The 17528-nt window shown below is 48.5% G+C and overlaps 4 non-coding genes across 4 annotated transcripts; all 4 read right to left on the bottom strand.

The window, feature by feature from the left end:
• Positions 1–8536: 8536 nt before the first annotated feature.
• TRNAY-GUA lies at positions 8537–8631 on the bottom strand. Its single transcript has 2 exons — positions 8595–8631; positions 8537–8572 (listed from the first exon to the last, which is right to left on the bottom strand). It is a non-coding gene; the product is annotated as a tRNA-Tyr (tRNA).
• A 1365-nt stretch (positions 8632–9996) lies between these two features.
• Positions 9997–10091, bottom strand: TRNAY-GUA. Its single transcript has 2 exons — positions 10055–10091; positions 9997–10032 (listed from the first exon to the last, which is right to left on the bottom strand). It is a non-coding gene; the product is annotated as a tRNA-Tyr (tRNA).
• A 2378-nt stretch (positions 10092–12469) lies between these two features.
• Positions 12470–12563, bottom strand: TRNAY-GUA. The gene is made up of 2 exons: positions 12527–12563; positions 12470–12505 (listed from the first exon to the last, which is right to left on the bottom strand). It is a non-coding gene; the product is annotated as a tRNA-Tyr (tRNA).
• A 3762-nt stretch (positions 12564–16325) lies between these two features.
• On the bottom strand, positions 16326–16407 carry TRNAL-UAG. The gene has a single exon. It is a non-coding gene; the product is annotated as a tRNA-Leu (tRNA).
• Between the last annotated feature and the right edge of the window lie 1121 nt (positions 16408–17528).

The raw sequence follows: 17528 nt of genomic DNA, 5'->3' as shown, positions 1-17528 counted from the left end.
TTAATTGGCATGCAGGATTAAAGCTACTGCCAAGGAGATGAGATCAAAGGTAATTTTTAAAAATTACATATTTGTCCAAATGACAACAGCTTTGATATTCATCTTATGTAACTTTCAATCCTATTTGATCATAGAATTTTCCTAGTTCCTGTATGAAAATAGAACATGTTGGAAGAAATTTGTTTTTTATTTTTAAATTTTTGTTAAAAGATTTATTTTTATTGGAAAGGCAGATATAGAGGAGGAGAGACAGAGAGGAAGATCTTCCATCTGGATGATTCACTCCCCAAGTGACCACAACAGCTAGTGCTGCACCAATCTGAAGCTGGGAGCCAGGAGCTCTTCTGGGTCTCCCACACACAGGATGGGTGCAGGGTCCCAAGACTTTGGGCTGTCCTTGACTGCTTTCCCAGGCCACAAGCAGGGAGCTGGACGGGAAGCGGGGCTACCAGGATTAGAACTGGTGCCCATAATGGGGTCTTGGCGTGTTCAAGGGGAGGATTTTAACCAATACGCTATTACACTGGGCCCCAATACATTTTTTTTATTTTTCCAACTCACCACTGTTCTAGAAGGTTTTTCTGTGTAAGTGATTCTGAGTTTTATTTTCTCTCATCACTGTTTCTATCTTTCCTACTCCTGCTGCAAGTCAGATATCTTTTGTTTTTCCTTTTTTGTTTATTAGAAGTCAATTATCTTGTCATTTTTTAGACTGCTCATAAGATCTCTTTACTTTTGATATGCTGAGTTTCATGGCGATGCATCTGTTTGGGTTTTTCAAGTCCTTCACTGCCCACTGGTGCTTTGTGTATTTATGTTTTCTGTCCCTGAAATTCGATTCTTTCATCGGTTCTTTGAATTCATCACCTACTACTTCCCTTTCTTTGAACACCCTTTCTCTTTATTCTCTTACCATCTAGAGGATTGACTTTTACATTCAAAAACATGTCCTAGGTCTATTAGATTCCCAGTAACTTTTTTTTTCAGTATTTGCTTAATTTCCTAGCCCTCTCCTTGCCAGCTGCTTCTTTCCCGTGCAGAGCTGCCGCCTAGGGAGGTCGGCAGAAGAGCCTTCCTCACCTCCGGAATCATCACAGGGCACAGGAGGTGTGTTTCTTCCGAGCACTTGGTAGATGTGAAGTAAAACTTTCTAGATTTGCTGAGTTATTGACAAAATCCGAGTTTGAGGCACGACCGGAGAAAGCAGTAGTTGTCTTCTTCAGAAGCTAATAGTCACGGAGTCCCATTGGAGCTTTAAAAATCACCGGAGTGGGGGTGGGGGTATGAGGAGGATTAAAAACAAACCCAAAGGAGAGATTCCGATGAGTAAGTCTCTTCACCGGACAGCATTTTCCAGGAGTTCCACAGGCAACTTTTCCCTCCCACCGGTTACCTGTTCTCTGCCTCTCACCCGACCTGGTGAGTCTGGTCCAAGGCGAGGAACGAAGTGGAGCCCGGAGCCCCAAGGAGGATACTGCGCCCCAACCTCTCTCTGGGCGCTGGCAGCCCGGCCCCCTCCCCCTGCGTCACAATCGCTCAACCTTCCGTCACCCTAGGAAGCGAGGGGCAGGGGCGGGGGTCAGAGTGCTGTAACTGGTGTCGCTGGGAGCGTCCCAGCCCCCCGCCCCATGTCCAAGAGGCGGATGCTGCTTTGTGCCTTTCTGACCCGCTGTGCTTGCCAATCCAGCATCGCCTAGGTTGCGCCGTGGAATGATTTCCCGGGAGCACACAGTGGGATGTTAAAATCAACCAACAAGGGAACTTCAAATGATATATCAAGGACGCTATACATACCTAAGTGTGTGAGAAATGAAAAGTAAACCAGGGCCCGGCGCGATGGCCTAGTGGCTAAAGTCCTCGCCTTGAACGCACAGGAATCCATGGGCGCTGGTTCTAATTCCCTGCAGCTCCACTTCCCATCCAGCTCCCTGCTTGTGGCCTGGGAAAGAAGAGGCTCTTGGTTTCGGATCCGCACAGCACCGGCCGTTGCAGTCACTTGGAGAGTGAATCTTTGGACAGAAGATCTTCCTCTCTATATATCTGACTTTCCAATAAAAATAAGTATTAAAAAAAAGAAAGAAAGAAAGAAAAGAAAAGCAAACCAAAATCCAGGAGAGGTAATCCAGAATCATGGTAACTAGAAATTCCCCACATTTCTGGAAGTAACTGGTGAGTTTCATGTTTCCTTGTTGTGGGGTTGATTTTAACATCCCACTACATGGAATGCCTAGAAGTTTCTTCATTTGTATTTTACTCCAGCGGGCATTGGGATCTTAGTTAATATATCACCTCTGGTTCTTACCTTCAAAGCAATTGTGAGTTGAGGGTTGGGGGGATTTGTTTGTCTTCCAGTAAAGTAGGTCAGCACCCTGAGCTATAACAATTTATTTAGAACCCTCATCTTTCTTGATGTTGAGAGACCTTGTAACCGGTAAATCAACTAATGCACTTAGTACAAATTCTGTGCAAGGTGTTGGTGAAACCTGAATTGTTAGGATGCTGAATTGTTAAGAGGCTGTCATACGTGGCTCACTGCTGATAAAAACGTTAAAGCTTAATACCAGGTAAATGATGCCTGAGAAGTAACAGAGGAGGATCAGAGAGACAACACAGGAAGGCAGCAAGTGAAGACTTGGGGAAATACAGGAGGATTCTGGCTAAAGATGGTCCTGTGATGAACAGCAGAGAATGACACTTGTCAGAAGAGGCTGAGACACAGGAATAAGAAACCTCGTTCTAACCTTGTCTGTAACCCAGGAAAGATGATAGATTTTGGCTGAGTCAGCATGTGGGTGAAGGTAGGAGTAAGGAGAACAGAAATAACTCAGTTACGTTGGAAGCTCCATTTCTGGGTCTCCAGTGTTTTCAGTAAAACATTAAGGCTTAAGGAAGAAAAATTACACCTGTAAAAAATATCTCCCATCTTTGAGATGGTATTCATTGTTCTGTAAAGATGGATCATATTATAAGGAAGGAATTCACCCCCTTTTTAACATTTCTTATTTTTGACTCAGATTTCTGCTGTGCTAACTGATAATGGGTAAATCTGCCAATGGGAAGGCATGTGGAAAGACAAAGAGCCCAGGAGGACACTTGTGGTTTGTGTTTGCAGCCCAGGTGTGGCTTCTCAGACGCTGTTCATCTGCATCGTAAAAAAGGAACAGCTTTCTGATCCTGAAGAGGCTGTCATGTGTGTTCCCAGCCTTCTCCCCTTTTGGAGGGTGTTGATCTGCAAAGTGCACAATACTTTTGACTTGAGCTAACTTTGGTGTTTAAGCAAAGGCGATTAGTCTCAAAATGCCAGCCAAGTACTTAATATTGAATCAAAGATGAAATACACACTGGACTTCAAAGGATTACACCTCTCACACTCTGTTTTTGAAAAGACTGACACTTGTTATTTATCACTTGATTGGAAAACATTACAATTTTGCCAGACTCTCTCTCTGTTCCTCTTATTCTCTTTTTGAACACTGTTTCCATAGTTGAGAGGAATGCATGCCCATGTGGGTCTCCAGCTGGGGTGGGAGGCGGGTCAAGGTATGGAGGAAGGTGGGGAGGACAAATGTGTTTTTTTCTCCTGTATACACAATGGGGAAGGGCACAAGGGAACCACTCCTTGCTATCAAACTACATCAGCATCCAGGCATAGGGTACTGTCCTTTGATGACACCTTCGAGATCCCAATGTGGGGAAGAGGGTTCCGAGGGTGAAACGAGTGATTTTGATAGTGGTATCAGCCTCTTGCACTAGGGTTGAGAAAATCTTTCCAAGATGTACTGTCTAACCAAGTCCACCTCAGTGCATCCACAAATCCAGAAACATGCTGCAAAGCTTGGCCAGGAGAATTGTGCAACCTATTCTGCATTCCATCCTCTGACAAGGCACTCAACACCCTCTGTTGGCCCAGAAGAGCCAGCCATCATGTTCCCTCTGTGCATCTGAGCATGCTGTGCACTGCATAGGCATCCGTAACTGAGGAGGCCCTGTCCTGACATATGCACTCCAAGGTTGGACCACATCGTGATCATTCCCTGATCTAGTTGAGGAGTTGACCCAAGAAACCTCGACGGAGATGACCTCACACTTGACTCTGTGTGTGCTGGCTAGTGCAGGGTCATATTTGGTGCATCAGATACACCAGCCAATGCATATGCAGGTGGATGCAGCTGCCCTGACCAGTTCTGCGCCCAGCTCTGTCTCTTACATGAACTGATTGATGCTGTGGCCTAGCCCAGCCCAGCCTGTCACTGGTCCAGTTTTTACACACACCAGAGGATGCTATGGTCTAGTCAAGGTGATTTCCAATAACTCTACCAGGCCTGACTCCAGCCTGGTTTTTGCATGTACCGGTATGCTATATGGCTTATCCCAGTCAGTCCCGAATCCCGTCTTGCTCTTAGGTACCCATGGGTGCTGCAGCTTAGCTCAGCCTGACCTCTCAGATCCAGTCCCCACATAAGCCAACAGGTATGCTGCCTTGCCCAGCCCAGTCCATAACCAGCCATAGCTGTTGTGCTCACCAGTGGGAGCTTTAGCCAAGCAGAATAATGCCTATAGTTTCCCTACCGAGCTGTTCCCAGCCCTGTATCTTGCACTTGCCAGGGGGCACTGTGATCCAGCTTGACACAATCTGCACCAAATCGCAGCATTTGCCTGTGGTGTAAGAGCTTAGCCCACACCAGCCTGCCCCCAGCCCTACTCACCAGTGGAAGTAGCAGCCCAGCACAGGGAATCCCAGATGTTCCCCTATCAGGCCTCTCCCAGTCCCAGGTCCTGGTCCCAGTCCCACTGGCATGTACATGTACAGCCCAGTCTGGGATGGCCTGCCCATAGTCTCAGCATTCACCAGCAGATGCAACATCTTGGCTCAGCCTGGCCAACCCCTACATCCAGCTCTCACTGGTGGGTGCAGCAGCCACACCTAACCTGACTCAACCCCAGGCCTCATGTGAACTGGCAGGTGTTGAGGTCTGGTCCAGCCTGGCCTGTACTCTGTCCTGGCTCTCAGCTGTACCAGTGTGTGCATTTTGCTACTCTTGATTGTTAGTCCTGACCTGAATTAAGAGAAGGAGAATGCCAAAAAGTCTTGGTTTCTAATTAATTTCATTATTTAAAAGAACATTTCATTAATAACCTCTTTGAGTCAATTTTGTTCCTGTCGAGGATGTTCCATGTAGAAGATTGACACTGATCTGAGATTCAGAACCCAGCAAGAGGTGAATCTTCTTTCTTCCTGAGTGGCTAGTGAATAATGCAGTGTGTTTAGAGTGCAAATTCTGTGCAAGTTGCTGATGAATCCAAAATCATGGTGATATAGCCTCAGATTTCAAGAAACTCTCAATTAAGTCAGTAAATCATAATGTAATGGGAAGATGTGAATAAAAGGGGAAAAATCAAACAAAATGAGGAGAGCACATAAAAGAACAGCTTCTGAAAATCTAATTGGTGACAAGATAAAGTGGTTTTATGGAGAAGACAATTTTTAGAACTATTGAATGAAGATTTCCCTATTCTTCTAATTCTGCCACATCTGGAAAGAAGGCAAAGCATCACTCAATGTCAGATTTTTGGCTTTCTGTGTCAAGTGACCCAAATGAAGCAGCTACAGAAATGTGTGCGCTACAACAATGAAATATAAGAAGTGGAGATGAAGGCGAAAGGACATGAACATTATATGCTTTTTCTCTTGCTTGTCATCCTGGGAAACAATACACAACAAGTGTCATCATCATGATGTTACGGTCTAACTTTGGGCCCAATATTGATTTCCTAGGTTCTTGCCTCTTACTCAAAAAGCATTTTAAGTACAGACCCCGACACAGATTAAGCAAGTGGTAAAGTTTATTCAGAGGGTGAGGCATACAGACATACGTGGGCTGTGTTCAGGCAGAGTGAGCCAGAATGCAAAAGGGAAAGGAGAAACATTTCTACCTCTGTCCTCGGAGTCCATCCACCGGAAGCAAGCAGGTTCACGAGAGGCCAAGAGCCAGAGCACGGGAGAACACCAGCAGCCATGTGAGACAGGGCAGCAGCGTGCTAGCCTCTTCCCCAGCCGGAGCTTTAAGAGGCTGAGGAGGGGAGTGGTTATTCAACAACCCATCACCGGCGCCCCTTAGGTTCCAGGTAATGACAGGTGAGCATTATTTGACTCACAGATGGGCAGAAAGAATTACATAGGAGGGAGAGATGTGGCTTCCAAACTCACGACCCTGAACTAGCTGGGTACTTGCCTAGACTGTACCAATGGTGCCCTGTCTGTGAAGACTCCAAAGAGATTTTAGAAACTCTTTTTCCCTGTTTAGGGCGAACAACAGTTAGAACATAAAGAATGTGATGACATAGGATAAAAATTCACACCCCTCGAAATCTTTGCATCTTGATAGGAATTTGGACTGCATACTCCTGTGATACCATTTACAATTACTCTATGTGGCCTTCTGACTTTTCTGTGTCAAGCCCTCTTCCCTTTTGTTGTGGGAACTTCCACATGAAAAGACAAAGGCAAGCTCAGTTCCTGTCTCACATGAAGAGCTTTCTTTCTTTCTTTCTTTCTTTCTTTCTTTCTTTCTTTCTTTCTTTCTTTCTTTCTTTCTTTCTTTCTTTTCTTTTTTTTTAAGATTTATTTACTTTCATTACAAGGTCAGATATACAGAGAGGAGGAGAGACATGAAGATCTTCCATCTGATAATTCTCTCCCCAAGCAACTGCAACAGCCGGTGCTGCACTGATCCGAAGCTAGGAGCCAGGAACTTCCTCCAGGTCTCCCACGTGGGTGCAGGGTTCCAAGGCCTTGGGCTGTCCTCGACTGCTTTCCTGGGCCACAAGCAGGGAGCAAGGAGCTGCATGGGAAGTGGAGCTGCCAGGACTAGAACCTGCACCCATATGGGATCCCAGCGCGTTCAAAGTGAGGACTTTAGCTGCTAGGTCGTCGCGCCGGGCCTGAAAGAATGTAGGCAATTTCAGTGCACAAAGCAATATTTATTAAAGATATTAAATATGGAAACCTTCTGCCAGAGCATAAAGAAGTGGGTTTTCAGGAGAGAAAGACCTGAGAAAATGATGGAAGTGGGGTCTGTGAAGCACATCCAATTGAGCAGAACAACAATTAACATTGGCAAGGATCACACTGGAATCCTATCTAGCTTGCTCATGATAAAGAGCCATCAGAAGGGTGTGACTGCTAGCTTTCCTTTCATTCTCATGGTAAAACTCATATGGGGGGGAAAGGCGCTTTGGTTTAGAAGGACCTTCTAGGCAGAAGTAAGCCTTTCATCTGCTGTTAAAGCGTCCTGCCTTTTAGCCCAACTGACTGTCTCCCCATCATAGATTTACTCCTGTCCTAAACTTTGATGGGCTTGGCTTTTGCCTGGAAATCGCTCCATGTACTGCTTTCCACCCAACCTAACCGGGATTGAAGCCTTCTAAGTTAAGGTTGTGTGCACCGTGCCTTTAAGGGAGTCGGCTTTCATTCCCAAGAATCTGGTAACACTGACACATTGTAGGACATACGTGTATTTTATCCTCTGTAGGTTGAAACACTGAGGCAGGGCAGGGGCTTACTATGTTGCCCGGGAGGCAAACTTACCTGATTGCCAGTCCTAAGGGACATGAGTTCCTGCAGTTCAGCCAGCCCAGGTTTACAAGCTAAGAGAAGATGCAGGACGGACAAGGGCCCTCATTGATGAAATCTTCCTTGAGCACTTATCATGAGGGCATAGTTTTAATAAATAGGAAAAACATCTCAAAGAACGATTAAAGCATCATCTAAGTGCAATCAAGGGATGAAGTTCAAAAATGCACAAGAAAAGTTCAAAGGTATCACCTGAGGTCTTCGTCTGAGGATTTTGGCAGACAGGAGTCTCAGTCTTGTGAAGATCACCTGTGGCTTACTAGTGACAAGCACACGGTGTAAGAAGGAATTGCTCTCCAACAGACACCAAAGAGAAGCCGCACCACTACACAGGATTGGGAGACTCGAGCTCACCAGACACTTCCTCTGGGCAGACAGGGGACAGAGCAAATGACAGGCTGTGCAGAGAGCTCGCGTGGGCAGTCGAGGTACAGACAGCGGCTGTGACAGATGTGAAACCGATCGATTGGCTGCTTTGTCTACAAAACGAAACGAGGAAGAAACAAGCTCTCCCTCTGTACACCACCACGTACCCAACCCAGACGTTCTAGAGCAGGACTCAGACACACTAGAGGCAAAGCACGAGTTTTGCCACCAGGAGAAGCCTGGGTGGCAAAGGACCACAACCTTGATGGCCTATAGGGCAGCAGCTGGGCGCACTGCGGCTCCCCTGGCCGCCTGGTGAAGTGGGCCATGGCCAAGGTGAACGCAGCCAGGAGCCCAAGGCCAGGAGGAATTTCGTATCTCAAGATAACTGAAGGGCAGGGGCAGGAGCAGCAGGCGTGTTCCTCTCCCAGGGCAGGAAGGCACACGCACAGCTAGGGAGAGGCGGCAGTTAGAAGTGAACTGGGAGGATGCTGTCCCCGCCCGGAGAGGTGTGGCGTGGGAACAAAATGAAGCACGTCCTTCGAGCCGGAATCGAACCAGCGACCTAAGGATGCCTACAGGAGGAGATCTCACTCTACAGTCCTCCGCTCTACCAGCTGAGCTATCGAAGGGTGCACGCTGACGGTTCTGGATCCCGAGGTTTTCAGGAGTGAAGCATGACTGAGTAGGCAATCCTGTAGATTTTGATCAGGGATGACAACAACCTGATACCGGCAGGTGACCACAGCGCCTCCTTCGGGGCGGAGCATGAGCCCGGTGTTTGTCGGTGCGCGGTGGGAGCCAGCGATGGTAGACTGTGGGTCTGCGGCAGTCACACCTACTGTCATGCTGCTTCTCTGCTCCCAACCCGATCCCCATCTCCCCAGGCCATGCATGGGGAACAGGTGACAGAAGAGGAAGAGAGGTTGGCACGATGGAGGAGTGTGTCCTAAGGGGGAGGGGTTGCTTGGGAGGAGAAGGAAAAACTGGGATGGGCAGCTGCAGATCCCTACCCTGCCCCGCTCCCCGCCCACCAGCACGATGTGGAGGCGTCTAAAAGTATACCACCCCAGCTACCTGGCCTTCCCAGTTCCAAGTCCCCTGACCCCTGCCCTCCCACACCCACTCTCCACACTCAGAGATCGTAGGTCCATTTCAGGGTGGCACAGGGAGGATCACTGGCAAGCCACCCAAAAGGCTTGTGATCCTGGTATGCTGGGGGTGGAGACCGCATCTGGGGCTTCGAAGGAGGAAAAATGCCTGTCTCGCCGCCAGGGCTGGCCAGGCCACTTGGCTTCTCTCCTCTGCAGTTCCATACAGAACCCCTGCCAGAGGCAGTGACCTCCTGCAGCAGCCAAGGTGGGCTTCGTTCAAAGGCAAAAAGACCAGCTGGAGAACTTTCTTCAATCCGCAGTCTTTCCAAAGCCTTCAGATTCTATCTGTTGGATGCTCAGGGCCCCAACTCCACTCAGTCACTGCCAAAGACCCTGGGGAAACAGGCCAAATCACATCCTCCTGTCACTCCTGCTTCTGACGAAGCACACCTGGGGACCCCCATCTCCCTGCTCCAAGCCCCTTGTGATGCTCTGTCACACTCTGCTTAGGAAGAGCCCACAGTGAGTGTTATTCGTCTCCAAAACCCACTCACCAGCTCAAAGGACAGAAGAGAGGATTCAGATGCCCCATGCCCTTGCTTGTCATTAGAAGCACAGAGGAACAAGATCGACAGCTCCACCTGGGGTCAGGCTTACAGAAAGCTGTGTACACATAGAAGAAAGGGAGCCTCAAGGTGGAGACCTCGGGGAACTTTACACTCAGCAGTACAGGGTTACGTTTTGGCTTGTGTTGCTGCAGGAGTAGCATGCTCCCTGACTTGGGCGGGAAGGCACGTGCCGAGCTGGGAAGAAAGGCTGAGGTCGCTGCTGGGTGTCTGAGTTGGGAGGATGCTGCCCCCTCGCGGCGGGCTGGGAGCTTGTGCGGCAAAAACACACAGCACGTCCTTCGAGCCGGAATCGAACCAGCGACCTAAGGATACCTACAGACAGGAAGTCCACTCTACAGTCCTCCGCTCTACCAGCTGAGCTATCGAAGGGTGCACAAAGTGTACTTGGTTCCTCTTCTTTCTGAAGCAGAGGTCGCGTGCCTGCTCAGACACAGCTTTTTTAAGGACTGAGCCATCTGAGCAGGTAGTCACAGCATCCTTGATAACAAAGCGCATCTTCTGAGCATGGTGGTGTCGGTGCCTGGCGGGTTCTTGCCGTGGCCAGAGGCAGCGGTTGCCAGGATCCCTGCTGTGGCACCTGCTCCCAGTTAATCCTCTCTTCCTGCCTTAGTTCCCTCTCCACAGGTGAGGGTGATGACCCAAATGTATATGAAAGGCAATTCCTTTTTATTAATTTAATTTTTAAAAAATTAATAGCAAAACAAGCAGCGTTTTCAGTATGAAATACACTCATTGCGCAAATAAAGCAGAGTTTAGTAATCACAGCAGAGGTATCAAGAAGTGGTCTGCCTTTCTTCACAGCTCAAGCTGCCTGCCTTCCTTAAGGGTGATGATAAATACGTAAAGAAGATTTTTTTAAAAAAATATGTACTAAAATGCAAATCTCACTAATGTGAGCACTGAGATATGTTACATATGAAAATGCTGATCTTTGAAATGTCATTTCCGTGTTATTTCACCAGTAAGAACATAAATCTTGCCAGCCACAATAACTGTATGTATAAGTGAATAGCGAACTCAGCTTGGGAGGTGACTTCAGTAGCACATGTGCCAACCCTCCCTGTGACGGCCCCACTGTCATGGAGCAGCCAGCCTGCACAGCACACACACGCACACATACAGACACCTCCAAAATTCACCCCATTAAAAACCCCACGCATCTCTTTCTATTCGTCCCATCCCGCATGCAGCATGTTCCCTGGGTCGCCTGGAAGAGTATTTCCATCCCCTAGCCATAGCTTGTCAGTTTGGGTAGTGATCAAGCTATAATCGCATTTCACTCTATGGGCTTGTACCTTTTGCTTTCTACACACCATCAGTTTTTGTTCCCACTCTGACCTCATAGTCATTTCTCATTCTTGTGTGCCTTTGGTAACATGTTTGGACCTGATACACTCTAAATTCCTTTGATGTGGCGTGGTATTCATACGGCCATGGGCTCACATACTGCTACTGGCTGGACTTGGGGTTCAAATCATCTCACACAAGGCTAGGGGAACTGGTCAGACTTGAACTCTTGCTCTCATCACTGTGAAAATGCGGTGGAATGCTTATTATTCTGATGAGCCCAACCTAGGGTCTCTGGGATGTGTCCATTCTGTCCACCATTTGTCCAGAGATTTCTTTCTAGAAGGAAGGAGGAGATTGAGGGATACTCCCTGCTGTACCTATACCCTCAAAGCCTCCCCAGCGGCCTAAAGCCCAAGCCCTTCTCGGTGGGAGAGAGCTCAGCCCATTCGCTGCCTTGCACATTTTCAACAACCATTCAGCAGGTTGTGCAGACTCACCAGGTCTGTTTCCTGAGTCAGGGTGAACCTAAGTCAGGGTGAATGCCTGTGCCGGTGCATCAACAGCTGTGCAGCAAGCTTCCTTCTGCTCTCTGCTCTTGATCCCCAGCATGCCCAGCTCTCCCGGAGTTCCTGCCAAGGCTCTGCTTGGGCACACTCTCTCTTGTAGCCGCCTCATCAGCAGCAGGGCGAGCTGAGCAGGTAGTCTGTCAGCTCTGAACTGAGGGGTCAGCGTCCTTTCTCTCCCAGCAGGAGCCTACGCCCTCTTAGAGCAGCAAGAAGAGGTCAGGAGAGGTGAAGGGAAAAGGGCACAGCGCAGTTCTCAGCTTGATGGGAAACTCTGTTCACAAAGAAGTTGTTGGTGCCTGCTCACTCCCCGAAGTTCAGAAAGCAGAGCAGCAAAGCGCATGTTCCCAGTCCTTTGCTGTGTACGTTGGTAGCTAAGGGGAGGCCATTGGGGCGCGGCGGGGATACGCACATAGTTTATAAAGGACTGGAGCAATGGTGGAGACCCAGGAGGACATATGGAAATTATAAAGAGTCGATGTCCTCTGTTTCTCCAACTGTTGTCATAGCCTCCAGGGTTTGACTTTTGGAAGCCTAACCAGACTGCTCTCTGCTCACGTGGTGCTGATGGCTGTGTGCAGGAAGAACTGGCGATGGTGTGTCAAGAGCCACAGTGGGAGAGAGGACCACGAATAAAAGTAGAGCATGGGTGTACAGGGTGCTGGTGTCCTTAACATGGCAACTCCTGTGGATTGTTTCGGGTTTGCGCTGGAGGACTGGGACAGGAGTGTCAGGGTTCCCCTAGCGGGAAAGCACACGCCCAGCAGCGGAGAAAATGCGGAAAAGCTTTGGTGGTAACAACCGGTGGGTCGTTTGGATGCTGCCACCACGTGGTCAGTAGAAGACTCGCGTGTAGTGCAAGATTCGCATGTAGCAAAATAAACACACAGCACGTCCTTCGAGCCGGAATCGAACCAGCGACCTAAGGATGCCTACAGACGGAAGTCCACTCTACAGTCCTCCGCTCTACCAGCTGAGCTATCGAAGGGTGCACATTACTGAACCTGGGCTCCCCTCCTTTCTGGAATAAAGGAGGCCGAGTTCCTGCTGGTGCCTTAGGACTTGATCAGGAACAATCAACCTGGTTTAGCAAATCCTGCTGGTGCGTGTTAGGGCCTGGCCTGAGCAGGGGCTGCTGCTGCCAGCGTCCCCGCCGCTGGCCTACTACTCCCTGCTCCTTAGTCCTGCTCTCTCACCCAAACCTACACAGGTCAAAGTGACAGTCCTTACCAGACAGGGAGGAGATAAGGGGGAAAAACAGATGGAGGAGCAGATCCAGTGGGAGGGAAAGATGAAAAGAGAACTACGTGGGCACCCCGGATCCTGCGGGCATCTGTAGATGAGCCTTTTGTCACATTGTTTTAGTCAAGTTGCTTTTCGCTTCCTGAAATTCCATTTATGTCTGGAGCTATGCTTCTAAATGATCCTCCTTCCGCTACCACTCCCCCATAAGAAACTCATTTAAATTTGATTTGGGATTGTTTGTGTTAAGAGGGTAGAAATTATGTCTGATTGTGGTTTTTTTGGACATGAGGGGGTTTTTTTAAATACATGATTAGAATTATATACTTTCATCATAGTGGCACCTCCTTGCTAACACTATGTGCTATCTTTTCAGAAGAGAGAGACAAAAAGGCCGGTGCTCTGCAGGGTGCCCTGTATCACGCAGGACTGTCTCAGCATGCAGCCCCTTAGCCTGGAGCTCTGGAAGTGTGGGTTTAAATAACTTTTCATGTAACCACTCTGTGCTTGGCACTCTTTTGTTAGCAACAGAGTATGAATTAGCAGATGGGACCTGTTGTCTGGTGCTCAGGGGAGAAGCAGTGGCAGCCGTATTACTCTTTTTGATAGCCAGAGCATTTTCCAGCCATCGCTAATTAGCTCAATTATTAATTAGCTGGATTTAGACTCCTGCTGGCACTCACATTCTTCTGACAAGGTACTGACTGTATGACCTTTTTTCCTTTCTCTTTCCTGTTTTGTGTGTCTCTTTCACTTTCCGAAGCCAATCAATTGTTGAGTGCATGTTGATCCTGTCATCATGGGGAAAGAGATAAGGAAAGAAAAGAAGCTTTCACCTTTCGTCTCACCCCCATACCAAAACTTGAACCACTCACACTTGTTATTCAGCGCCTCAGAGAGCAGGTGCAGAGTCATGCAGTGGCCACAGGTGTCAGATAAGTCTTGGAGACGCACTCCTTGTTGTAGCTGCCAGGGTCTGTAGTTTTTGTTGAAGAATGAGACACTATTGGCAGCATGCTACTAGTAGTGCTACAGCAATTTTGAGTTCAAATTCTTGCTGTAGTGACTGGCTGTTGGCTAGATGTTGTGGTTTGGGCCACACCTCTCGCCACTATCCACATACAAAAAAAAAAAAATTCTTGGTGGTAGTAGTCTTGGTCTTGGTCTCTTGGGAGTGATGAGTTCATTTTCTTGGGACCACAACGACTCAAGTTGGCAGGGTTGAAATGCCTTGTTTGCTCTCTCTCTCTCTCTCTCTCTCTCTCTCTCTCACACACACACACACACACACACACACATTTTCATTTCCCAACAGAGACCCAGAGTGAAGACCAGAAATTCCCCACTAAACGGAGGAGCCCTGCTGAGGTCAAGGCTGTGCAGGTGCGGAGGGACAGTGGGGACCCCAGGACCTGCCCCTGTGCTCTTGTCAAAGGAGCTATCCCACACACTGCCATGCTGCCTCTGCAATTTCTCCTTTATGAGAAGAGGATGTCAGGTATCAAGTGCCATGCTATGTCAACCCTGCTGCGCAAAGTGCTGCCTGTGTGTGTGTGTGTGTGTGTGTGTGTGTGTGTGTGTGTGAGTGTGTGTGAATGTCTCCTGAAATGTGTCTCTCCTCAGACTTCCTTTCCTACCATCTCAGTAATTCCATCTCTAAAGACTCAGTGGAAAGTTATCAAAACCTTCAGTGGCACCATCATGCCAGAAGACAGGAAGGTGTTGGATTTCTAGGTTTCTTTGAGACCCCATAGTCACACATACACTTCCTTGGCTCCTTCTCTTCTCAATCCAGTACATTTGTTACCTACAAAAATGAACTGGCAGTGGTGGGATTTGAACCCACACCTCCAGAGAGGTTGGGGGACCTTAATCCAGTGCTGTAAACCACTTAGTCACACCACCTGGTAGCAGGAAGCTTCCTGCCCACTCTGTCTGATACTAAATACCTCCTTTAACTTTTTCAGATCCTTTAGACTGTGTTCAGTGTGCAACTTTCGGCCGGCATCATCATGAGCCTGCAGAGGACAGATAGGCTACTTTCCCGTGGGCTTGGAAAGGTTCCTCTTCCTCCTGGTGTGTGCAAAAGGAATGTCCACTGGAGTGAATGCATACAGAGTAACACACGTGGTGGTGAATGAGAACTGAGTAACTTGAGTGGCTGTGTAGAATTTTTTCCAGAGAAGGTGAAATCACAAGGTTTTATATTTTGTGGCTATGATATTTGGAAACATCCCCATTCTGCTAATGCTAGAGACAGAGCAGATACTGGCACCTTGGAGTGGGATGCTTTGAGGGTCTTTGAGGGCCTATGCTGGTGAAGTTCACCTTGCAAGCCCACCATCTCGGAGCCTGTTTTTGCTGCTCCAGAACTGGGACCCCGAAGAGAGAGCACAGTGTTCAGAACAGAGGACTGGCTCGTGGCCTGACAGACTTATGACATTACATTTGTATTATATTATAAAATGACCACATTTAAGACAGTTTGTATTGGCATTAAAATGTAAAAATAGATTGACAAACAGGAACACACAGAGTCAGACATAGACTGTCCACTGGTTATTGGCAAAATTTTCAAGGTAATTCAAAGGAGAAAGCCTTTTCAACAATTTGTGTAAGAAAAATTACAAAGGGGTGGGCATTTGGCACTACCGGCTCGATTCCCGGCTATTTCCCTTCCAATCCTGCTGCCCATTAATGTATGTAGGAAAGTAGGGGAGGATGGCCCTAACCGCTGGGTCCTTGCACCCATGTGGGAGACCTGGAAGAAACCCCTGGGTCCTGTTTTCAGATCGGCTCAGCTTCAGCTATTGTGGCCATTTGGGGAGTGAGCCAGTGGATGGAACATCTTTCTCTGTGTTTCCTTCTCTGTAAAATCTTCTTTTCCAATAAAGAAGATTAAACATTTTTTAAATCTCTCTTCTCTTTTTTTAAAGAGCTCATATTCTGACTTCAAACTCATCCTAGGAATGTCTGCTGTTGGTGTCACTTCCTTGGATTGGTGATGTGTGTGCCCCTAAATTTTTCTGCTTGACTTTCCTGGAGATGAAAGTGGAAGGGGAGACACCGAAGCACGAAGGACAGGCGACACACGCGGCCCAGGCTGGCATTCTCTGTATTCTGTTCTGTGTGCAAGCGCCTCCATTTCTTGGAGCCACACTTAGGATCATGTCACTGCCTGCGCTCCTTACTGGGGCAGAAATACACCCTGAACTTCTAGGGTTGTTCCAGGATTCTGTCCAAATATCATCTCTTTGTCAAGGCCTTGTGGGTCCCTTCCAAACAGAAGGCAAGGAGGGGGGAATGGTGATGCGGGAAGGCTGTCTAGTGGTTTGAGAATCGGACTGAACTGAACACTCCGTTCAACAGGCTGTGGATCCTTCACTCCCCGATCTCCACATCAAGTGCTGGTGCTTAAAAATTTTGAAAACCTGTCAAGTTTACATACATCAAGCTCTTTCGCATTAGGTCAAACCTGGATTCAGGGGAAATTCGTTAAAATACAACTTGGCAGCGGTGGGATTCGAACCCACGCCTCCGAAGAGACTGGAGCCTAAATCCAGCGCCTTAGACCGCTCGGCCACACTACCACCCCCTGCAACACTCAACATCTGCTCACTCTGGTTAAATCATTCTGTCATTCTGTCCTTCCTGCAGTATGATTCTCTGGGTTCTCAACCCCACACCAGGATTCGAAGCTTCACAGAAGGACGCCGGAGCAGAAAAGTCCGAGAAGAGCTGGTTCTTCCCTTCCCTCCTCCCTCCGTCCAAGGAAAACCGGCACCTGCCCACCGGGACCGCTCCTTTCAAGCCTCAAGCAAAAGCGAAAGAGCTTCTCGGACCCAGACCGTCCGCTCCCAATGCTGAGCTTTCCAGCAACTTCGCCCTGGACCGGGAGAGTCTCCCGCGGCAGGCACCGGGGGGCTTGCGGGGGCGACGCTGGCCACGGTGGCGCTCGCCCCTCAGCAAGAGCAGGGCTTTCCTCCCCCGTCACCCGCGGCGCCGCGATCCCAATTCCGGACTAGACTTTGAGTTTGGCACTTTTCAGTCCTGGAGCCAATCGAGCAGCAGCAGCCTTTGTGCGAGCGCCCAGGGAGCTCGGGCTGTGCGTGCAAGTACCGAGAAGACGAAAATTAAAACACCAACCCTGCCCCTCTGCCTCTCTATTGCGCCTACGCCACGCGATGTCTGCCCTCCAGCGCCGGGCTCCGTCCCCGCTTCCCTCCGAGTCAGAAAGAACGCGCTAGGATCCAATGGATTCCTGCCACCTGACGACCCTCTCTGATCCCATTCCTGGGGACCTGTGCATGTCCCAGGGAGTCGCTCTTTCCTTGGAGCAGCTCTCCTGGTGTTTTCCTTAAAATCCCACGATTCTTACTATTGGTTGGATTGTACCTCTTCAGTTTCCAGTAGATCAAAATGTGACATCATCTGGAAACAGGACCTTCCGAGAACAAACACTTTAGAATGAAGTCATGACTCTAGTAGGAGTCGGATCTAGTATGACTGGAGTCCTTGCCATCTGTGAGTGCCTTAGAGCCTAAGAACTCCGATGTCCAGAAAGAAGCACCTGCCAACTCTCTGCCCAAGAATGGGTAATCTTAGCCACCACTGGTAGCCTTACTTGACTGTCATAATAGACTTCCAAATCCAGAGATGTCCTGTTGACTTCTGTTTGACTCCGGCTGCACGGACTATGCTTGGCACTTAG

The sequence above is a fragment of the Ochotona curzoniae genome, unplaced genomic scaffold (assembly GCF_017591425.1).
Source record: "Ochotona curzoniae isolate NIBS_2020 unplaced genomic scaffold, NIBS_Ocur_1.0 scaffold_4701, whole genome shotgun sequence".
Classification (NCBI taxonomy): Eukaryota; Metazoa; Chordata; class Mammalia; order Lagomorpha; family Ochotonidae; genus Ochotona; species Ochotona curzoniae.
Note: the sequence above shows the minus strand (reverse complement) of the source record. Positions and strands in the feature narration are given on the sequence as shown.